The sequence below is a fragment of the Schistocerca nitens genome, chromosome 9 (assembly GCF_023898315.1).
Source record: "Schistocerca nitens isolate TAMUIC-IGC-003100 chromosome 9, iqSchNite1.1, whole genome shotgun sequence".
Lineage (NCBI taxonomy): Eukaryota > Metazoa > Arthropoda > Insecta > Orthoptera > Acrididae > Schistocerca > Schistocerca nitens.
The window spans coordinates 362,396,003-362,402,002 of record NC_064622.1 but is presented as its reverse complement, the minus strand read 5'-3'; positions in this window follow the sequence as shown (position 1 = coordinate 362,402,002).

Here is a 6,000-nt window from a genome sequence, read left to right as displayed (position 1 = left end):
CCCATCTCCTGCTGCTTATCTCTCTTTCTGTCCTATTCTCACCCCTTTCTCTGTCCAACTCTCTGTCACCTCTTAGCCGGCCGGAGTGGCCGTGCGGTTCTGGGCGCTACAGTCTGGAGCAGGGCGACCGCTACGGTCGCAGGTTCGAATCCTGCCTCGGGCATGTATGTGTGTGATGTCCTTAGGTTAGTTAGGTTTAATTAGTTCTAAGTTCTAGGCTGACCTTAGAAGTTAAGTCGCATAGTGCTCAGAGCCATTTGAACCATTTGAACCTCTGTCACCTCGCCCCAATGAGAGCCAGCTGGTACTTGCCCATATAGTGCATCTTTTCAGACGATAATTAGTATGCGTACCTAAATTGGGTGAAATGGATGCAGTGGTTTGGGAAGAGGTGTGAAAAATAATAAATTTTATATATAGAAAAATTCCACACATATTAGCGATACAAAAATGCCTGTGACAAAATCTTGTCCTGTGTATATTTTGGGCAGTAAATGGATGTTACAGATTGACCATGTAGCAACACTGTGATCACATGCATGATAAGTACCTTTGTCTGGATATAGCAGTAGTGCTGTGCAGTTGGTGCCTTTGAGAGAATTTTGGATTAGCAAGCAGGAGACCAAGAATTCGAGTATGGATCGTGGCTTATTTATTCTTATGTGCTAAAAGTAGCCTGTGGGGTACAGTATTTGGCGTCTTAATCGTGATACAGCGATTACAGTGGGTCTTCTACAAAACATTTGCAGTTATGTACTACGAACACAAATGTGGAAATGCAATAGTTTTTATTGGGCAGCTTTTAAAGCTTTTGCTCGTTGTGGACGCGAATTATTTTGCACCACTGCATCTACTAGATTCCAAAGTTATTTTGTGTGTACCTACCCGCAATGGTTCCTTCGATTAATAACATCTATCACATTAAGTGATTGTGGTTGTTTCTTAGCTTTTGTTACTGATAATAACTTGACACCAGTGCCTATGAGTTTAATTTGTACACCACAGCACTGAAGATGATCACTATGTGATCAAAAATCGATTTTGCTATCAATAAACCATCAATATTACGGCCAACGCTGACCTTCCTTCTAATCTAACATCAAGTAGGCTATTCTTACCACGCTCAGGTCCATTACATTTCATTAGAGACTTGCTTCACCAGGACTTGCAGCGTACTTTGCAAATAATTTCGACGGGCCATTGGGAGGAGGGTACACAGAAGACAGGTTTGGATACTAGTAGATGCAGTGATGTGAAATAATTCGGATCCACGACGTGCAAAAGGCTTGTTTAAAAGGTGACCGATGAAAACGATTGTATTTCCATTTTTGTGTTCGCGGTACGTAAGTGCTATTTTTTTTTTTTTTTTTGAAGACCCAATGTAATTTCTGTATGACGATTAACAAGCCACATACCGTACCACACAGACTACTTTTAACAAATAAAACAAATAAGCTTCGACCCAGCATCGAACCTAGACCTCCTGAAAGTCAATCCAAAACTTTATCCACTGCACCAAATAGACAGTGGTAGTTACGGTACATGTGACTACAATGTTGCCAGATTGCCAGTCTTTAGCGTTCATTTGTTGCCAGAAATATGCGTAGGCCGAAATTTTGTGGCAGAAATTTTTGTATTTCCAGTATGTGAGGAATTGCACTGCGAATTTTCCTTCACCTGTGTGTGTGTGTGTGTGTGTGTGTGTGTGTGTGTGTGTGTGTGTTTTACAAAATTTAAAACTTCATTTTTTTTGCGTTTACCGTTCTGATATGAGACAAGACATGATTAACACCTGCCTCGTTAAAATAATACAAATTGAAACCTGGTTTTATTTGAAACTTCCTTGATGCGAACCTAGTTTACATACAAAACACAAGAGGGTGATTTGTGAGGAATGTGTGATACTGAAGATTTCTTTTCCGGTTTCCTACAGTCGATGTTTCAGTTACACACAGTTCTGCGCTCCAGGCGTACATTCTCACGCATTCCTTCCTCACACTAACTGTTTTTGAAAGTAGTACATCTTCGACTGCACCATGTTATTTTGTTGCCATGACAGTGGAATACATACATTTCGCCAACTATTTGATACCAGCTGTGATTTTATGTTTGTTTCTACTATAATTACTGCTCTCCTCCACATTTTCATTTTCTTTGGTTTAGTAAAAGCCGACATAATGTGTTCAGTACACTGTTCATTCCGTTCAACAGACTCTGTACATCTTTCTTAATTTCACAGAGGACAGCAATGTCTTCACCCAATATTATCTATAATTTTCTTCCCTCGTGAGTTCTGAACTATTCCAGTCTTCCCTTAGCTATTACCATTACGTACACTCTCGCATCAAAAGTACCCAGACATCTCTACGAAATGCGGACTTGACCACCAGATGTCACGAGAGGTGGAGGAGCAAGTATATGATTAGTGGAACTGAACAGTTCAAATTGCTAGGCGTTCAGATAGATAGTAAACTGTCATGGAAAGCCGACGTTCAGGATCTCGTTCAAAGATATTGCTTTCAAATCGAAACTGAAGAGTTTTCTCGTGGGTCACTCTTTCTATTCTGTGGAGGAGTTCCTTGAAAAATTAAGTTGATTCTTATATTGTATTATTGGCTGCGTTTACGTAAATTTGTGGCTTGACTTACTTTGGGTTCATAAACATTTTATTTTTATCTGTTATTACTTTTACGTTTTAATTTCATTTATTGACACGTTCCGTGACCTTAGAGATTTGCTCCTTAATTTGGTCCTACGGAGCTTGACGTGTAAATAAATAAAGGGTGAAGGGACTGTTGTGTTGTCAAGAGAGAAGTAATGAGAACAGAATGCGTATGCCAGGAGAACTTATTGACTTGAACGTTGACTAGTCGCCATAGTAACATATCCGCCAGGGAAATTTCAAGTTTTCTAATGCTGTCCAAGTCGATTGCTGGTGAGGCGATTTCGAAGCAGAAACGTGAAAGAACATTCAAAGCCGCACAGACTTCGTGTACTGAGGAACGGGGACCGTCGAGCGTTGCAGAAGGTGCAAGAAATAGCGTATCAGCGGAAGGAATCGCTCTTGAGTTCCAATGCTATAAGCCGTCCAGCTTGATGCTAGGACAGGGGCGGGCAAACGTTGCACGCGGCTCATGAGCACACAGCGCAGCACGTGTGCTGCTCGCGTGCAATCGTCGAACGGAGCAGTGGCGACAGCCGCCAGGTTGCCGCAGTGTAGTTCCAGGCTAAGCTGCGGACGTTGAAGCGAAGCGACCAATACGTAGTGAATTTCAATAACCGGAAAATGCAGAGTGAATCAAGGAAACGGAGAATTGGAGATTTGCTATCTTTTAAAAAGGAATGGGAGAATCATTTTTTCTCTGTGCAAAAACGTGAAAATTGGAAATGTATAATATGTGACAGTATTCTCTCTGGTCAGCGGAAGTTTAATATTGAACGCTATTATAATAAATTTCAGTATGTTGCCGTTCTTAGTGCAATAAAAGAGGAATTTCTCAAGCGATTTGCGGATATATCTTACTTATCCCAAGGTTTTGAATAGCTCTCGAGACAATCTGCTGTTTCTGTAGATGATATTCATCCCAGTTTGCAAATGGAATTAATAGGTCTACAGCGTAATTCTCGTCTGAGAGACAGGTTCCTTTTGGCAAGACGTGTGACAGATTTTTATCATGACTTTCCACAGCAAGTTTCCTCGTCTCCATCGTGAAGCCGCGAAGATAATGTCAACGTTTGGCTCGACATACGTTTGTGAGAGATTTTTTTCTGTTATGAAAATTAATAAGTCTCGGTTAAGAGCAAACATCAGTAATGAAAATTTGCGTAACTGTTTGCGTTTGTCTGTATGTAGAAATATTGTTCCAGACATTAAACGTATTGTAAACTCCACCTGTGATAATTAAATAAAACGTATCGTACGTAATAGGTACTCTTTCAAATGATGATTACTTTCAAGCACTCCTACTAACCTTATTCCTTCATTCAATAAAGCAGGCCAGCAAACAAAACGCATTACAGAGGAAGAAGCGGAGAGACGGTATGGTGGGGAGGAGAGAGAAGCGGGTGGCCAGCTTGCCCCTGTGTGCATGCAGAACACCTGTTAACTGCACACGTGCATGTGCACCGCACACGTGCAGAATTCCTGCCCGCCCCTGGTCTAGGGAGTTAATAAGAATGGACTGCAATGGTCGAGCATATCCTTATGAGCCACACATTTCTCAAAAAATCATTTAGCGACACTTGAGGTGGAGTGAAGAGCGACGCTACTGCATAATAGATGACTGAAAACGAAAGAAATGGAGTGGTGAATCACGCTATGTATCTGAAAATCTGATGGAAGGTTTGGTAAATGCCTGGAGAATGTGACCGGCCATCATGTGTAGTACCAATAGTGAATACGGAGGAGCTGATGTTAAGGTAGTGGTTTTCGTGGTTAGGGTGTCGTCCGCTTGTTGTTCTTAAGAAACCGCTAAATACAGCAAAATACAGCATACGAACCTCTTTTATAACACTGTGTACTGCGTGCAGTACAGGAAGATTTCAGAGACGATGGTTACTTGTATCAGCATGACAATGCCCCCTGTGAAAGACCAGCGTCTGTGAGGCAACGGTTTGTGGACAGTAACTTACCTGAGATGGACTGGCTTAACCAGAGTGCCGACATGAACCAACGGAACACCTTTTGGATGAGTCAGAGCATCGACTTCTCTCCATTCCAGCGGCCAATATCCCTGCCTCCTGTGCTTCGGCTCTTGGAGAGGAATGGAATGCCATTACACCACAGACACATTGATATAAATGTCAGCAGTGGAGTTCAAACCGTCATAAAAGCCTAGGGTGGGCACACCCCATATTAATGCCCAATATTACGTGCCCAGATACGCTTCAATTTATGATGTACATGAATGTCTATACAGAAGTATCACTCCACATATGAAGCTTTGTTTTTAGTGAGACAGAATATCGAACTAAATATCAGTCTGATTTGAAAACTGATGATGTTCAGTTCAAGGGAGTACGAAACGTAAGTGTGGTCTTTTTCTTCTGTGGCTCAGCGTGGAACACTGTTCAAGTACGCGGTATAAAGCAGACTAAGAAGGGCAACTTGTGTACTGAGGGGCCTGTTTCTCTGGTGAGAGATCGTGACAGAAACGAGAGAAAAACTAGATGAAAAACACCGAATATCTCGCGAAAACCTACCCGTGAAATTTTAAAGAACAACTGTTGTGGACCAAGTTTACAATATTGTTCAAAATATACAAGAAACAATATGCAGCACCACCATTAACAATCAGTAAGACTACTACTGAGACACAAAGTACAACCAGGAGTAAATTACAGTAAAACAACTAGCAGTGGGGAATGCTAATGACAACCGTATGATGACAGAGAAACCAAACAAAAACACATGTAAGTGGACAAGGAATGAATAGGTCATATGTACGCAAGATAAGACAGATATGTACTTGATAAGACTGAACAACTCCACACACAACGACCATACACAATACACAACGGAGCAAAACCAACGGCACATATTTACATCATAACAAACCAAAGGCTATGCCTTCCCGATTTAGCCACGTCTCTCTCTCCATTGTCATCCTCTTCAATTCTTCACACGATTTTATCCCCAAATCTTCTTTGATGTTATTAAAATAAGTTGCTCTTGGCCTGCCTCTTGGTTTTTTCCGTAAACCTTTTCCTTCAATCGCATTCTTTAGGATCTGGTTGTGTCTCATTATATGCCCTATCATTTTCTATTTTCTTCTTCGTATATAATTTAGCAGCGTTCTGTTCTCATTCACTTCTCTTAAGGCCTGTTCATTACTTTTTCTATCTACCCACCTTGTTTTCGTCATTCTTCTCCATATCCACTTTTCCATTGCTTACAGTCTCTTTTTTTCTTCCGTTCCAAGAGTCCACGCTTCACATCCGTATGTTAAGACACTCCAGATAAAAGTTTTGGCAAACTTTTTCCTACTTTCTAGGCTTATA